The 18,100-nt window shown below is 48.0% G+C and overlaps 1 long non-coding RNA gene across 1 annotated transcript in view; it reads left to right on the top strand.

Annotated features, from left to right (window-relative positions):
• The first annotated feature begins 1,099 nt into the window (after positions 1-1,099).
• Positions 1,100-18,100, top strand: part of LOC147688816 (uncharacterized) — a 54,443-nt gene continuing 37,442 nt past the window's right edge. Inside the window, exon 1 of the long non-coding RNA XR_015300711.1 lies at positions 1,100-1,155. This is a non-coding gene — a long non-coding RNA (uncharacterized LOC147688816). The remainder of the gene's footprint in view (positions 1,156-18,100) is intronic.

The following is an 18,100-nucleotide window of genomic DNA, read 5'->3' as shown; positions in this document are numbered from 1 at the left end:
ACATTTCCTGCTTGCCACATTTCATTGTGATTTTCAGGCTATCCTCAGTCGATTTTTCATCAGACCAAGAAACATTTCAGTGTAATTAAGGACACACAGAATGAGAGAGAGAGAGAGAAAAACTCTGTTTTATTTAGACCTTAGTCTTTAAAACCAAATCGAATAAAATTCAGGATAATGTACATAATTAGTTATTAATAAAACAGTGTACAACTTTTGTTAAAATCTTTAAAAAAGTATAAAACGTACAAAACATTCTACTTAAAATCCGAATTATCTTAGACTTTTAAAGTCAGGGCTGTTCATTATCTTCATCAGTCCATCATTGCTATAAGGAGATTAAAAGGTGTTAAAACCCATTGGACTTATCCTGCCTGAGTTACTCTTCTTCATTTATTGTATACAGGGTAACTGTACACACAGAATGTCTATAGTCGAGTTAGAGGGAGCCCCCGCAAGACCATCGCGTTTTACGCACTCAGTGGGCAAGCTCGTAGCTGTCTGTCAAGTAAATCGGGGTTCTTTATTTGAGAACACGCGAAGTTCATCTAAAGATGTGAAAGAGCGACTGGGAGTGATGGCGCTAATGCGTTTCGAGGGTGCCACGTTAACTGTCGGTCTAGCCTCAGAAGTGTATTTATAAATCCCATTAAGGTGTGTATCGGCTCACACAAAAACAATGCATTAGGCAGGTACATCAGAGAGGTGTTACTAACTGGATGGTGTCAGTTACCGTGAGTTGTGTTAGACAACCTGTAGGCTGCGCGTGGTCGATGGCAGGTCGATGGGTGTAGTGATCCCTCTGACGCAGTTTGCGCCTAAAGCCTCCCACCTTGCCATAGTTAACAGCCCCATTTCTCGAGCAAGGGGAGGAAGCGCTATAAATTATATGTCAAGGCACCTTGACTGAGTGCCTCAGGACGTGCTCGTCCAAGCCCCCACCCTGACAAGTGGCTTTTTAATTGAGCCGGTGTCTCATTTTCTCTTCTTCCCACTCTGCCTCCGTCGTGGGCATCGCACGCAGCTGACGTCCTCGCCCATTTATCTTAAGCACACCTCGTGGCCCCTTATAAAAGCGCAGAGGCGCGCCCTGCTCCTCAGAAGGAAGTTGCCGAAGCTGCTGCTGCGCCTGCGCCGTTCTTCCAGCGGGAGGAGGTGAGTCTGCCGTGGCTCTGTGAATGTTTGCTGCCTTTCTATCGCATGCTTCCCGCGCGCGTTTATTACACAGTGGGAACGGGGCAAACTAACTTCCACCCGTGGTGCCATCTCAGATCTGGGCAACTAGTCCAACGACACCTGGAAATAAAGAGCAGGTGCAACCCTTTTCAATAGGGTGAGTTTATTTGTATGCTTGCACGGTGATGAAATCCGTTCGCCCCTTTACTATTAACCTAATTTCCAACCACTTTTTTTTAATCCCTGAATGCAGATGGACAGCCAGCCAGCCCTGTGCCAAACCGGTCCCTCCGTACCACGGTAACCGCTGGCATCAGCAGGGATAACATTTGAAAGCTGATCTTTTTTTTTAATATTTCGATTTTCATGATGTAAATTGTTTTACAGAGTATTTAAAAACGGTTCATGCTGAGCATTAAAAGTCAAACATCGAATGAATATGGAGGTGTTAGTTGGGGTTAGTGTTTAAGAGTCGCCGGCCAGGCACCACCAACACCGACCTTAACTGGCGTGACGCGCACCTGTAGAAGCGCCCCGGGAAGTACTGCAACGTGCAGGGGTGTCTGTCTAGTGAAATAGAGGTTTATTCCCAAATTCATCCAGGGGCAGGAGGGTAACTGCACACAGCCCAGCACCCCTCCCGCCCCCCTCTCCCGCTGTAATTGGCAGGCCTTGTTTGTTACATGATGCTCTCTGAAGATGGCAGACACGCATTTCATTTTAAATAATAACTATCGTCTGCACAGAAAAGCGGACATGTAGTTAAGGCTGGCACATTGCAGTTGCTCGCACCCCACTCTGTTAAAGAACACGCAGTTGTCTATAGTCCTGGTGGACTGTTATAGTAAGTGGGGTGGAGTAAAGTCTATGGCCAAAGGCCACGTCCCACGCATGTGGAGTCGCTGTAGGCCGTGAGAGACATTTGGAGAAGTCTTTAACGTTCCGTCTTCTTCTAGAAAGCATGAATTGACGGATCCGCATTTAAATGTAAAAACAAACGCAAATCCCTCTTTCTTAGCTTTTCGCGCCCTTCCCTTTCTGTTTTTTTGTTACCAGCTTGCTTCATATAGCACTTGCTGCCACACTTTTACCATTTAATGTTCGCACCCAACTCATCGATACTTTATTGTCCTTCAAAAGGATGTCACGCTGAGTCGGCCCTCCTATCGTTCACACCAGTAACAAAGTCCTGACCCTGACAATTCCCGTCCTCTGATAGTCCCAATCGGTAGCAAATGTGCTGCAGAGAGAGTTGGCCCAGCTCCCACCTCCCCGTCAGTGTGGGGTCCGCGCCACTCCCGAGCCGCGCTCCCACGAGCTCTCAGACACTCGACGGGCCTCTCTGCTCTAATGCATCCACTCACAGCAGATCTGAGAGGAAAGGGCGGGCGACCCGTGTTTAGAGTCGATCCCTTCCTTAGATGTACAGATGTAGCGCCAAAGCGGATTGTGAGGTGTCACTCATCCCACTACCCCCTCCCCACACGCTTCCTGAGCCCAATAATTCTTGTAATCAACTTACATTTTTGGGTGTTAATTGTAACCCGGTACATAAGTTCACCCAAGGTATATTTATTATTCGCTATTTTGTCGAATTAAGCAACATCGATTACTACAAACGTGTCCGTTTCAAAGCAAACACTTCTACAATATGCATCCCTTGAATTGAATGAAAGAGGGGTTGAAGGCAGAGGTGGGGGGGGGGGGTGGTAAAGCGGAGGCAGGTCACTGATATATAGTGTTATATGTGTGGAAATGACGCGCGGAGTTGCTCAATTGCTGACATCTTTGCGGTTGGAAACCTGGGGTAATTCCAGCCTAAATAATTGATTCTGAGCTTATCACTTTTCCGGTGTATTAAAGTGTAAATATATGAAATGTTAAAACCGTCAGAACAGCGTTCTGTTTAGTTCGACCCAATCCAATTACTTGTGGTTACAATAATCTAGCCTCAACAGCTCCCACCCCACCATGCTCCTGTGTGTACAGCATCGTATGTTCATGGTGCTCTTGTCGCGATAGAACCCGTCTGTTAAGCGCTTGGGCTGGTTTCGCCCTCCGGCGCTGTCTGTGCTATTTCAAGTCCTAATTAAGGTTGTGTCTACGTATAAGCACTCATGCTAAAAAGTAAATAGTTTGTTGGTGCCAACAGTATTGTCGTTGTGTATGCCCACCGTCTGACCATGGCTCATCTCACCGACCTCGGAAGGGTGAACGGCAGAGTCGACCACTCTATAATTCAAAAGCAGATGTTTGCTTATTTTTTTTTTTTTTTTGCCTGCCATATTAGGGCGTGAACGTAATATTTCTTCTAATTGCATAATTATTTAAAGTGGTGCCGATTCAATGGCTCCAACAAACAGATGTTAAAGATACTCACATTTTTTTTTTAACATGTGAACTTTAGGATTTAGTTACTGTTATTACCGTATTGGCCTATGTTAGGTATTTTATTCAATTAATATTATGTTTGAGCAATTTTGTATCAATGAGATCTGTATACATTCCTACCCCGTCTTTCACACATGCAGGTGGGCAAGCAATACTCATTCCTTAACTCTCCAAACTCCTCTTCCTCCCATGAAACTCTAAAAAAAGAAGTCATTCATATGATGTATTTTAAGTCTAGTTATCGTGTCTTAAAACTTACATTCTACTAACCATGTCTGAGAGTGCTTACCTTTTTTGCATGTTCTGTCTGTATCTGACACGCACACCCTCGATCAAATGCTGTGATAAGGGACCCAGACTACACTTGTGATAGATGAGCATTGTTAAATGCAAAATGCGATTATTTTTTTCTTTTGGGATCTGATTTTAGCCACCCCATTGTCTAGACAAGCCGCTTACACCTTATGCGTGCATTTCATTCTGTACACACGTTATGCACTTTGGGGTAATTGCTCACTGCAGTAAAGGCTAAAGTATGGTTAGTATCGGTCACACACAGACACAGTGACGACTCAGCGACATCCACAGCTGGTCCTTTTGTTCTACAGAGGATAGTGCAAGAGCCGAAAATTCAGACCAGGCAAAGTTCCTCTAAATAAAGAAAAACGTGTTGTTGGTAAGGATACACAATGTTCACATGTCCAGATACAGCAGCATTTCAAGTGCTAGTCATAGCCGCCATTTGTTGACCAGCAACACCGTCAAGTTTCTAGCATTTTTCAGAATGCATACTATGTAAACAGTAATCTCGTTAACCAATAAGAGTCCAATATGAGCTAACGCTAGTGCTTGGGGAAGAGAAGCATCCTATCAAATATCTGGCCAGTTTTTTAGAGCTTGCCCAGTTTTTGCCTGCAGCCCATTTCCTTCATATGGGTTACCTCAATAGGACAGTGATCTATGTCTTTGCATTGCAACATATGTTTCTTTTGAACATGTTTATACGGTCTAGTAGAAAGGAGAGTATTAGGTGTAATGGTTATCTGCAGGCTGGGCTAGACATACTGCAATACTACACTTTAAACAAACCCCTGACAACTCCACAACCCCACTACAGCTCCATGTCATGAAGTAGGCTTGGAATGTGTCCCCTCAATGGCACATTCATATCCAGTTCTAGCCAATGCTTTCCCTACTTCAACAGTACGCAACAGGCACAGAGCCCAATACCTGCATGTGCACAGCACAGTTCCAAGTCACACAGCTGGCTGAGGGTTGGCGCTTCAACAGCACATTCATATCAAGTTATAGTCATACTTGGTCCTACACGATCAATACGCATTAAACCGCACTGAGCAAGGGAGTTAGTAGAAGGGGTCATTATACAGTTTTAGAATTGTTGAATGCCATTTAGAAAACTTATTTTAATAATTGTATAAAATTCATGAAATTTGCACAGAGGGCAATTGCCTGAATTGTATTTAGCTGCACTCGCACTTTACCGCGGCTGGGTACTGGGCGAGCCACAACCAGATGCCATTTTGGTAGGCGGCCTCGTATTTCGTCGAGGCTCTGTATTTAATGGGCCTTCGGACGCCCGCAGTGGGCGCACCAAAGGCAAGCCCGTCTGCGCCATGCACCAGGATCCTTGGTCAATTTTCACCCCTAATGTACACAGGGGAGCATTTGATGCAGTTTAACATAGGTAGGCTCTCACCCTTCTGTACTGTTAATTGTGGTAAGAGGGTTGGAGAATGTACATTGCAGTCACAGCAATTTTGCATGCCAGGTGATGTGATGCGATGCGATATTTATATAGCGCACTGTCACTCCAAGGAGCATCTTGGCGCTTTGACTCAAACCAGCTGAAGATGTAGCAGCTATACTGTCCCCAGAGATGGAGCGATTCACATCAGAGCTTTACATGATAAGTCCGACAGGCCATATATCCAGGTTTTCAGCACCTTCCTGAAACCTTGTTCGGGTGTTATCTCACGTAGCTGGTGGGGTAATTTATTCCATGCCCTAACACCAATCACTGCCAGGGATTTACCTCCCTTTGTCGCCAATCTAAATTTAGGAACAATGAGCAGGTTGGCTGTAGCAGATCTAAGATTACGGGCGGGGTGATATCGCACAAAACTTCTGCGGAGATACAACGGGCCCTGCATATGAAAGGCCCTATGGGTGATGGTAAGGACCTTGAACAGGATGCGTTTATGTATCGGGAGCCAGTGATGAGTATCCAATGCAGCAGAGGCCGAAGACTTTCTCGGCCATCTAAGTACCAGCCTAGCGGCCGCATTCTGGACCATCTGCAGTCTGTGCAGGGCCGATTTATTTGACCCTGCATACAGGCTATTGCAGTAGTCTAATCTAGAAGTGATTAGTGCCACAGTGACCGTGCGTCTGGCTGTAAAGGGGATCAGGTCAAAAAATTTCCTGAGCCCCTTCATGATTTGGAAACATGCGCCAGCTACCTCTCTTGCTTTCTGTTTAAATGATAGAGTGTCATCAAATTTGATCCCTAGATTTCTTACTGCGTTGATTGTGTTTGGCGGGGCTTCCGCATCCTCTGGCCACCACTTATGCGGAAGAAAGGAGTTGTGGAACAATTTTCGGCAGCACGCACACCTGAGCGTTCTGCCTCTCCTCAGCCTGTTGACCCGCCATTACTAGACTTAACCCTCTCTCTCTTATTAAACCCAAAATTGAAGTTTTGTAATCATGTTGATTCTTATACTCGTGGAATTGCCTAATGCCAACATCAACTAAGATCACTACACTAGACTAGACCAAGTGGGTACGCGTGTCGGCGGTTTAGCAGTGCTCTATTGTATCTACCTCGAAGTCGCCTGCGAACCCGCTAACATAGCAGACAGTGAAGCCCTACTCTTTAGATGCAAGTTAACCAGCAACCTTACCTTTCATGTTCTATTGATCTACAGGCCACCTGGCCTGAAAGTCACATTTGTTTAGATTCATTAGGTGATATTCTGGAGTCATACATGCAGAAAGCTAATTTCACAGTTTTGGGCAATTTAATTTCCATCTGGAAAATCTCAACAATAAAGGTTCGGAACAACTACTGGACATTTTCAGTGGTTTCAGTCTTATTCAGGTGGTGAACTCTGCCACAAGTGTAGTTGGCCATACACTTGATGGCATTTTCTCAAATAACTATGATCTACAGTTGGAAGCTATTCCCATTAGCTGGTCAAATCATAAAGCCGGTGATTTTAGTTTAAAACTCCAGCCTTCTATTCTGGTTGCTCCTAAAACTATGCAAAGCAACAAGGTCCAAGCCTGGGATAAAAAATAAAGAGGAACTGACTAATCTTGTAGACCGGTCCTAGCCCATAGCTACTAAAAACATAGATAAAGCAGCTGATAACTACACTGAATGGATTAGGGTGGCACTTTTTAAGTTCGCTCCCCCTAAAACAGTTAAAAGTCAAGGACGTAGGTAGGCCTTCAGCTCCCTGGTTTCCGTCCAGACTTAGGGAATTAAAACAGAAATGCTGAAGCCATAGAACATATGGAGAAATAATTCTCTCCCTGAAGAAAAGAATAGATATAACCAATATGTTCAGGAATACAAGACACTGATTATTAATGAAAAAGCAAAGTTTTTCTCTGAGAAAATCTACTCAGCTAGAGAACTGTTTAAAACTGTTCAGGTTCTCTCCAATCCAATTACCAGATGTACATTGATCCCCAGTCAATCACTCTGTGATAAATTATGGAGGAAATACATAGAGAATTGAACTCTAGTCAAGTGACCACAAGCCAGGCCCTGGTGGCTAATGGGATAGTATCCATTAGGATCATCTTCGGCAATTTCCCTTCTCTGTCAGCGGAAGGTGAAGCAAACTTCATTAGCCAAACCAAATCAGGAGCCACATCCGATCCCTGCTTGCCAAAAGTCATACATAACATAGCAGCGACTGTAGCTCCACCGTTATTAGATCAGACAGCTTCCCTCCTGAATGGAAAAAGACCTCACTGTTGAAGAAACTTCCATTGGATGCTAATGGGGTGAAGAACTATCTGCCCATATCCCGCCTCCCTTTCTCTGCAAAAATAATCAAGAAGCCTATGAACACCACATTTTCTGAATTCTTGGAGGCAAATGAGATCTTGGATTCTGCACAAATTGGCTTTAGGCCATACCATAGCACCGAGTCAGATCTGGTAGTAAAAATTGAAGAGCTGAGGTGCAGTTTGGATAATGGGAGGAAGGCTTCAAGGATCCTGCTGGATCTATCGGCAGGTTTTGATACTGTGAGCCATTCTGTTTTACTTGATCGCCTTGCTGAGCTTGGAATCAGCTATAACCCTCTTGTGCTTCTTTCTCTCCGACGGGGAGCAATCAGTTGCCCGGGGGCATTTTGTGTCTAAGCTTTTCACATTGCTGTGCAGCATCCCTCAGGGTTCGTCCCTGAGCCTTACGCTGTTTAATAGTTATGTGCCCCCCCCCCGACATTTGGCTTTACATCAGTTGCATACGCGGATGACACTTAAATCGCGGTGTTAGTCTCTAGTAATGTAACTGAAACTGCGCACCGCTTTAACAGCTGTATGGGCGTACTGGTTGAGTGGATGAACAAGAACTGTCTTAAGCTCAATTCGGATAAAAGGGAGGTCCTTCTTATTGGCAGGGGCACCACCTTCTGGGTCCAATCGTGGTAGCCTCAGACTCTGGGCCTCCCTCCTACTCAAATAACCTCAGTGAGGAATCTGGGGGCGATTTTTGATTCCAGCCTCTCTTTTAATGCCCAGATTGGCAAACATACCTAATTTGTTTGACTTACTATGCACCTTAAAGGTTTTCCTCTTTTTACCTTATGATTGATAGAAGTCAGTGGTTACAGCGCTGGTCTTGTCCAGGCTGGACTATCGTAATGTGTTACATTTAGGCATTTATCAACTGACACTAAAGAAACTTAAAACTGCAGAATGCAACAACCCGACTTCTTAGGAGGGTCTGCAAGTTTGAGACGGTTTCAAAGCTTCTGGTGGAACTTTATTGACTCCCTGTTAAGAATAGAATCGCTTTTAAGGCACTCTGTTTACCACACAAGGCTCTGCATGGCAGAGGTCCTGATCACCTAAAGATGAAGTTCTCCTGGTATGTTCACAGGACAACCTTGCTCTCAGCCACCTTCAGAACAGTCAATGTTCCTAAAATTGACAAAATCACACGGAGTGGCAGAAGCTTTGCCCACATCATGTGCCATCTTTGAAACAATCTACCAGTACATCTGAAAAATCAATCTTACCTGCTTAGTTTCAGGAAACATCTTAAGATTTGGCTGTTTTCTCACCCCTGGTGATATGCTCCTGTATATGCTCTTGCCTCAGGGTTTGTTTCTCTAGCAGACACCAGTGCCAAGACGCCCTGGGCTCTCGTTTGCTATATACAACCTTTCAATATCAACACACACAACCCCCAATTCAGTCATACATTCAACACTGCTTCAAGCCATACTGTTGACTAAAAGTTTACTACCGCAGCAGTGCATACACATCCTCTCACCAATGCAAATTGCAATAATTCATAAGTTAATTTAAATATATCACAGTCACATACCATTGTGTTAAAATCATATAACCAGCAAAGAGGCTTTCAAGCTTAACAGCAAGACCATGTCAAGCAATAGACAACCAAGAATTACAGCAGAACAGCACCAGCTGCAAGTCCTTTGACGTACACATCCACACACACACATGCTTATTGCTCCACACATATCCATAAAAGGAAATAGCATCTACTCCCTAATATTATCCATAGCAAAATTATACATTGATCTACTTCAAGCTTGCTGGCCACTATCCAATAAGATAAATCCAAAACCAACCATATATAACAGACCACTATTTTCAACAAGAATCCCACAACCATAAATGGTGCCCAAATTCCAAAGGGGCTACGGGATCATACAAATAGAAACAGTGCATTATACAAATGTATGTAACATAACACCTCTGCAAGCCTTCTCGATTACTGAACACATTCAATTATTTGATATGATAGAGACTTCTAGCTGCATATTCCTTACCTTTGAATTTCTCAGGCGTCATGCTGGATCCGGAAACTTTTGCTGAGCAATACACCTTGTGCGCGCCATCGGGTGGCTCCATCTGGCTCCGGGTGATGTCGTCGGTAGCGTCAGTTATGTCGTCGAGGTACCTATACAGGTGTCATCCAGGCGCGCAGACGTTAGTTCTTTTCTTTCAGCGCAAGTTTCGACCCCACCTCTGATGTAGTCCGGTGCTACCGCCGACGTCGGCCCTGGTTTCAGCCCCGAACCGGACATGGCGCCCCTTGACGCTGATTCCGGCGCCAATGGGGTTATTTTATCACCATGTCCGTCCTCCTTATTTTCAGCCTGTTTCGCAGACTTTGGAGGAAGGAGAGCACTTGGAGGGATCGGAGGACCCTTTCACACAGCAGTGTGACTATGATCTGGACTGGGCAGAGGATTTGGGGGATGCCAGTGGTCTTGAGACCACACCCGAACTTGGCATGCTGTCTGCTCCTACCGTGGCTACGGAGGAGTGAGCAAGTTGCACAGTGGTGTTGCGTAGGGCGGCCCAAGGCCCTCCACCTCGAACTCCTACAGTGGCTGTCAGGACTAACCTCCTGACAGAACTGCTTCAACTGGCGGCAACCTCTTTGGAGCCCTTGCTGCCTTTTAATGACCCTTAACCCTGCTCACAGGTCAGGTCGGCCCCCACGCCGCACGGCTCCCCCTGTGCGCCCGTGATTCCTGCCCCCTTCTGCCGAGAGTTCGCCGCCGGTGTGCTCCCGTGGTCCTGTGTGCTCATGTGGTCTGGTGACTGCTTTGTTCCTTTTTCGTCTGTTTTTTATTGTATTTTATTCTATTTTTATTGTATTGTAGACAGTTGTTCTGTAGGCGCCCTTAGCGCCCCTTGCCCTCTGTACCACCCGCTCCCCGCTTCCTGCCGCTGCACCCCTTTGGCCCCGCCCCTTAGCCTTCTGTGTCCCGTCCCCGTCCCCCTACGCCCATTGGCTGCCCCGCTTTCGCCTCCCAGATGCTCCTCCCTCCCACTTCGCCTCTTATGGAGGACGCCGTGCGGAAACGCGAAGCGGGCACGCCGCTGGCACACCAAAGGCAAGCCTGTCTGCGCCCGTCCGCGCCTGGACCGCGCCCTGCGCCAGAACCTCTGGACCCCGCGCCCCCGCAACGCTAGACTCCGATACAGCGCCAACGCCTTCCTCGCTCTCAACTCCAGCCGGGACCGCCGCTGCTTCCAGGCTGTCCCGAAACGCACCCAAGGACCCTTCTCCTGCCACACCTGCAACTTCTCCTGTGACAGAACCACCAAGCCTCCAAGGACCGGAGCCAACCACCTCCGCTGCATACTCCTTAACACCCGCTCCGCAAGCAAACACGCCGTCGAGCTTTGGGACCTACTCGACACAACGGCCCCAGACGTAGCATTCCTGACCGAGACCTGGTGGAACGAATCTTCGGCACCGGACATCGCCATAGCCATCCCGGACGGCTACAATATCACCCGCAGGGATCGCACAAACGAAATCGGAGGAGGAGTAGCCATCGGCCACAATCCAGGTCCACACCCTCGCAGACGACTCTCTCAACTCCGCCGAACACCTCCACTACGACCCCAACACCACTCTCAGAGGAACACTCGTCTACAGACCTCCCCGACCCTGAGCCCTGTTCAGCGACTCCATCGCCGACCTCGCCAGCACCCACGCACTCGCCTCCATGGACTACATCCTCCTCGAGGACCTGAATACCACCTCAAACAACAATGACACCAACTCCGCCACCCTGATCGACAACCTCGCCAACCTCGGCCTCCGACAACTTGTCACCGAACCCACCCATGCCTCCGGCCACACGCTCGACCCCATCTTCTCCACAAGCACCCACGCCGCCTTCAACCACACCACGAACTCCACTGGACCGACCACCACTGCATCCACTTCACATTCAAGAAGGCAACCACGCACCACCACACTCAACAGCTACCCCACAGCTGCTGGGGCAAAATCACAGAGAACCAACTGATCGCCGGCAAAACCCAGAGGGTCCGCCTCCCACCCCACTGTTCCCAAGCTACCAACCTCATCTGCGGCATACCCCAGGGCTCATCCCTCAGCCCGACGCAGTTTAACATCTACATGGCCCCCCTCGCTCAAGTGGCCCGCCACCACGACCTGAACAGCATGTCCTACGCCGACGACACCCAGCTCATCCCCTCCCTCACCAAGGACCCACACACCGCCAAAACCATCCTCCACGAGGGAATGAAGGCAGTCGCCGAGTGGATGAGGAGCAGCCATCGTCCTCATCCTCGGTCTCACCACGTCTGCCTGGGACGACTCCTGGTGGCCGACAACGCTAGGAACAGCACCGACGCCCACGGACCACGCACGCAACTTGGGAATCATCCTCGACTCCTCCCTCTCCATGTCCAAGCAGGTCAGCGCCGTCTCCTCCTCCTGCTACAACACCCTCCGCATGCTTCGCAGGATCTACAAGTGGATCCCAATCAAAACCAGAAGAACGGTGACCCAAGCCCTCGTCAGCAGCCGGCTGAACTACGGCAACGCACTCTACGCGGGAATCCAGACCAAACACCTACAGCGATTACAACGCATCCAGAACGCCTCGGCCCGTCTGATCCTCTACCTCCCCTGACTCAGCCACATCACCCCCCACCTCAGAGACCTTCACTGGCTCCCCATCAACAAGAGGATCACCTTCAAGCTCCTCACCCACGTTCACAAAGCACTCCACAACTCCGTACCAGCCTACCTGAACAACAGACTCAACTTCTACACCCCCGCCCGCCAGCTCCGCTCCGCCAGCCGCCGACGTCCCACGAATCCAGCGTACCACCTCCGGAGGCAGGTTCTTCTCCTTCCTTGCTGCTAAGACCTGGAACACCCTCCCCACCCACTTGCGGCAGACCCAGGACCTGCTCACCTTCAGGAAGCTCCTCAAGACCTGGCTCGTCGAGCAGTAGCTGGAGCCACCAACCCCACGCAGCGTCTTGAGACCCTCACGGGTAAGTAGTGTGCTTTACAAGTTCTGTGATTGATTGACTTTTGGACTTTCTTTTGGGCACTTGGTCCAGGCCCAACACAGGGGCTCTTGTGGACAGGAACGTGGCCCGACACCATCCCCTGGCTCCAGGCGGCCCCCTCTTTCAACACTCCACTCCTGAGAGCTTGGTTGTCCAAGCCTCTGCTTCTCAGAGTGCGTTCCCTTCCACACCTCCCGATACGGAATCCAAGAAGCTGGAGCAGCTTGGCAAGAAGCTGTATTCATCTGCTAGCTTAGGGCTGCGGTCGGTGAACACTGCATGCCTCTTGGGCCATTATTCCCAATCTGTGTGGGACACAGTTGCACAGGTGCTGCCCAACTGTCCGGAGGAGGCCTGGACAGTACTCTCTCAAGCTATAGTAGCTGGAAGAGACACAGCTAAGTTCACCATTTGTTGTGGGCTTGATACCACCGATTCACTGGGCAGGGCGATTTCTATGACGGTGGTGCTTCGGCACCATGCCTGGCTGAGAACAACTGGCTTCTCGGGGGATGTCCAGAACACTCTGATGGACATGCCCTTTGATGGCCATTTGCCTTTTCGGCAATAAAGCAGATAATGCGTTGGAGTGCTTTAAGGACTCGCGGGCAACATCCAAGTCCTTGGGTCTGTCAGCCACTTGCCCTCCTCCGCCTTCTGCTTTTCGCTCCTTTCGGGCCACCGAAGGGGTGCCCCAACAAGTTAATTTCAGAGCCACAGGCCTGCGCAACAACAACTTCAGTGTGGTATGGGAACCGCCGAGGCGGTTCTGTGGGCCTGTGGGCGTGTCAGTAAACCTCCACACCTGCAGCATCCACTTCAAAGCCTTCCTAGTCTGCACTCAGGCCCATCAAACGCCAGTGGGAGGCAGGATTCGCCATCATCTCCCCACTGGCGCAACATTACCTGTTGTTGTGGTTGTTATTCCCACTACTTTCTGCATCCTACCTTAGACCTCAGGAACATCAGCCGCTTCCTCCGGAATGAGAAGTTCAAGATGTTGATGCTAGCTCAGGTCTTGTCTGCCCTTGACCCTGGAGACTTGATGGTAGCGTTGGACTTGCAGGATGCATGTTTCCACATCCCTGCCCCATCACGTCCACATCTCAGAGGGCACTGCACGACAATTGCAGTGGTGGTTTACGAATCTCGATTGTGTCAATGGCAGATCCCTCTCCCTTCCCAAACCAGAACACACAGTTGTGACGGACGCGTCCCCTCTGGGATGGGGTGGCCACTTGGGAGAGGCGGAGATCAGATGCCTCTGGTCTCCGGCAGAGTCCGGGCTCCACATCAACCTTCTGGAGCTTCGGCGATCCAGTTTGCACTGAAGGCATTCCTTCCCTCTGTCCGGGGAAGAGTAGTGCAAGTGTTCACGGACAACACCACCGCCATGTGATACTGCAACAAACAGGGCAGGATGGGGTCATGGACCCCAGCTCTGGAGGATCTGCGCCTTTGGACATGGCTGGAACATCAGGGCATTTCACTGGTGGTTCAACACTTGGTGGGTACTCTGAACGCCAGGGCAGACAAACTCAGCCGCGGTGCATAATGGATCCCGAATGGCGTCTGAACTCTGACGTGGCGCAAGGTCTCTTTCAGTAGTGGGGAGAGCCTTGGATAGATCTATTCGGCACCGAAGAGAACGCGTAATGTTGTCAGTTCTGCGCGTTGGAATTTCCAAGGCGGCACTCGCTAGACGACGCTTTTCGTCGCGAGTGGAGTTGCGGTCTACTATACGCCTTTCCGCCGATACCACTTCTACCCAGTGTACTGAAGAAGATCAAGCAAGACCGGGCCCAAGTCATTCTTGTGGCTCCGGACTGGACTCGAAGAGTATGTTATCCTCAGCTACTCAGCATGGCTATCAATCCTCCGATCTGACTGCCTCTTCGGGAGGATCTTCTGTCGCAGCAACAGGGGACGGTCCTCCACCCAAACCTGTCCAGCCTCCACCTCCTTGCGTGGAGATTGATTGGTGGCAGTTGACGTCTTTTGACCTGCCTCCCGAACTTTGTGATGTAATCTTGACAGCCCGGTGTCCCTCCACTAAGACGGTATACGCCTGCAGGTGGAATAAGTTTGTAGCATGGTGCACAGCCATGGCTGTGGATCCCCTTTCTGCCCCTCTTTCAGAGGTCCTTCTATTCCTCCTTTATTTGGCCCAGCAGTGCTCTGCTCTAGGCACCATCAAGGGCTATCTTTCGGCCATTTCTTTCTTTTTACGGCTTCCAGATCAACCTTCCCTTTTCAAGTCCCCTGTTGTAAAAATTTTCTTAATAGGCATTGCTCATCTTTTTCCTCCTGTTTCATTCATCATGCCTCAGTGGGATTTGAACCTGGTTCTGACATATCTGATCTGTGCTTCCTTTGAGCCACTTCACAACTGTCCTCTTTGTCTTCTCACTTTAAAGACCGCTTTCCTGGTGGCCATCACATCTGCCAGAAGAGTGAATGAGCTTCAGGCTTTCTTCTAAACCTCCTTTTCTCTCTGTTCATCTGGACAAAGTAGTTCTCAGAACTCATCCATCTTGTCTGCCAAAGGTTGTCACTGCCTTTCACATCAGGCAAACCATCACTTTGCCCACCTTCTTTCACCATCCCTCAAAATAGAAAGAGAGGCTCCACCGTCTTGACCCAAAACGTGCGCTCTAGTTCTACCTGAACCACACACAACAGTTCCGGGAGGATAGACCAGCTCTTTGTTGGCTACGTGGGCACCAAGAAAGGTCGGCCGTGCACAAGTGGACCATCTCTCGGTGGGTCGTTCTGTGCATAAAGGCTTGTTATTCTTTGGCTAAAAAGGAGCCTACGGTGAGACTGCGCGCCCATTCTACCAGGGTGACGGCAGTCACTACTGCTTTGGGATGGGGAATTCCCTTGCAAGACATCTGTCAGGCAGCTACGTGGGCCTCCCTGCACATGTTTACCAAGCATTACTGCCTGGACAGCCAAGTCCGGAGAGACGGCTTCTTTGGCCGTTCTGTTCTCCAGGACTTTCTGGTGTGATCTTGGTTCGCAGACCCACCACCGGGGTTGGTATTGCTGGGGTATCTATTCTAAGGTAAGGATTCTATCACTACGTGTTTCTTTCAGCTGCACAAGTTACTTACCTTCAGTAACGATATATCTGTAAGAAAAATTAGTAGTGATAGATTCCTTACCGCCCCACCCATCCTCCCCGTTTTGCAAATTGATTTCTAGGGTTAAGGTCTTCCCTTACAGGGCCCTAGTTTCAAGGCACCAGTGGTCAGTTTCTTGCATGGCTCTGCGTTCCTGGCGCAGAAAGTCGTGTGCAGAACTGACGTCCGCGCAAGTGGGCGCGTATAAGTAGCTTCTGTGATGTCATCTCGGCGACGACGCCAACAACTCACGCGGACCCGCACGACGACACCTACTGACGTGCAGGGGTACTGCTGATAAACTTTCCGGATCCAGTCTGACGCCTGGGGTTAATTCTAAGGTAAGGAATCTATCACTACAAATGTTTCTTACAGATATATCTTTACCGAAAGTAAGTAACTTGTTCTACACTGAGTGTTCTTTGGGTCAGCCGCTCCCTCATGCTGGTTTGGCTTTTTCGCTTTAGTGGTTTGGATGGAAGATCGGATTTTGCACATTTTGACCTAACTCACTTTCAATGCACTGGTTTTGTTCCAAATGTATTGCTAGAAGAAGAATGTGATGATTGCTGCAAGATGAGCCATCTGTAGGATAACAGGAATACATTCATTCTCTCAGAGGTACATTAGAGTGGATCGCCTCTATGATAGATGTGACATAGGAATTTGACGAGTGACCTATGAATTTCTGGAGTCTTTTTGGACCACTAAACTGGTATATTTTGGTGTCCACTTTTATGGTTGTACGGTGACTGCAGGGGTTAACTTTGAAATATCTACGACCTTCTCAACAAGAGTCATAACAGCTTCCATTGGACGGTAAAGAATGGCCATCACAAACAAACCTTTTGGTAGCTCTGTAACACTGTCCAGTGGCGTCTATTCACAGGCCATCACTACATGAAACAAGAACTATGTTTGTGGTCACTCTCGGTGTTAACTTTCAAAAATACCAGCAGACAATACTAAGTTAGGACATGAAAACGGGGCCAAAAAAAACAGGCCTCCGACCTCTGAAGATCAATGCAGTGGGACAGCAAAAGCACTAAGGTAGGGCTTCATTCTAGTCAGATTGTTTCTCACAGGAGAAAAATAAAATATTTAAAAGTGCTGAGACTGAAGTATATAGAAACATACATAACTTCTAGTAGAATTCATCCATTCTTGAAAATGTAAAACCCCATCCATCATTTGAGCGTTAAAACAGGGAGTTCTTAGAGCAACCACCTATAGAACGGAAAGACAAATTATATAATCTTGAAAATAAACTCTTTGGAGATTGTTCAATGTCATTATCACAACTGCTAGTGCAATATCCAATGTAAATCATCTTTTCAAAGAAAGTAAATAAGTCTGTCATTTAGACCCTCACATCAGTATGTTTTACACTTACAATTATACAGAATCCTTTTTGATCTTTAATTTTTAGTGTTAAAAATTTGCATAGGACAATCAAATCGTTCCATGTGTTTCCTGCTTGTAATCCTTTGTCTGTATGTGGTAGTACTTCTGTAGTGTGAACCCAGCTGCATACCAGTGGAGCTCGAATGTGGACATAGCTCAAAGGTAGGATTTGAGATCTCTTACAACAAGACAGGTCACATGAAGGTTCTTCTTAAGTGGGGTGCTAATGCTTGTTGAATGTTGGAGCCGTTCTAGATTTGATGTGTATGTTATTCAAGACCCTGGGTTCGATTAATGGGAAAGGCCTGTCTTCTGGTCGTCTGAAAGAGGAGCCATCTAATTCCTGCAATGTGATGTGCCTGCACTTCTTCAAATTCTTGGTGCTGCGATGTGGAGCATACTTTTTAGAGATGCCAGTGTTGGTGATGCTGTTGATAAACAAATGCCACTAGTCTGGTGGGATAGGACTATTGATGACACTGTTGAGCAATGGAGTATTTGAGTTATTCATCATTGGCATGTTGGTGGATATTTTATGTTCTCAGTTTGTAAGGATCTAAGATTTGTCACATGGAGGTTGAAAGTGACATTGAAGCAGATAGATCCCCTCAGGAGATTGGGATGTCCCCTTTTGAACAACCTGGTATTGATTGGTGAGGTAAGAGGCAAATGTATGCAAGACTGTGTCAGAGAAGCTCATGCTGGTGTCTGGGGTGTGGTGCAGCGTTTGGAGGTTGAATGCTGCACAGGGCTGAGCAGGATTAGACTGTTGGGGTCAGTCTTTAGTTGGTGAGCATGGCATCATAAACTACTTAAGGGTAGGTGTCTCTATGCAACAAAGGGGATTGAATCCAGAGTGGCAGTCCCCAGAAGGTTCTCTCTGTTGATTTACTCTTGTAGTTGGGTGGAGACCAAAT

The sequence above is a fragment of the Lissotriton vulgaris genome, chromosome 10 (genome assembly GCF_964263255.1).
Source record: "Lissotriton vulgaris chromosome 10, aLisVul1.2, whole genome shotgun sequence".
Lineage (NCBI taxonomy): Eukaryota > Metazoa > Chordata > Amphibia > Caudata > Salamandridae > Lissotriton > Lissotriton vulgaris.
This window is presented reverse-complemented; position numbering and strand designations above follow the sequence as displayed.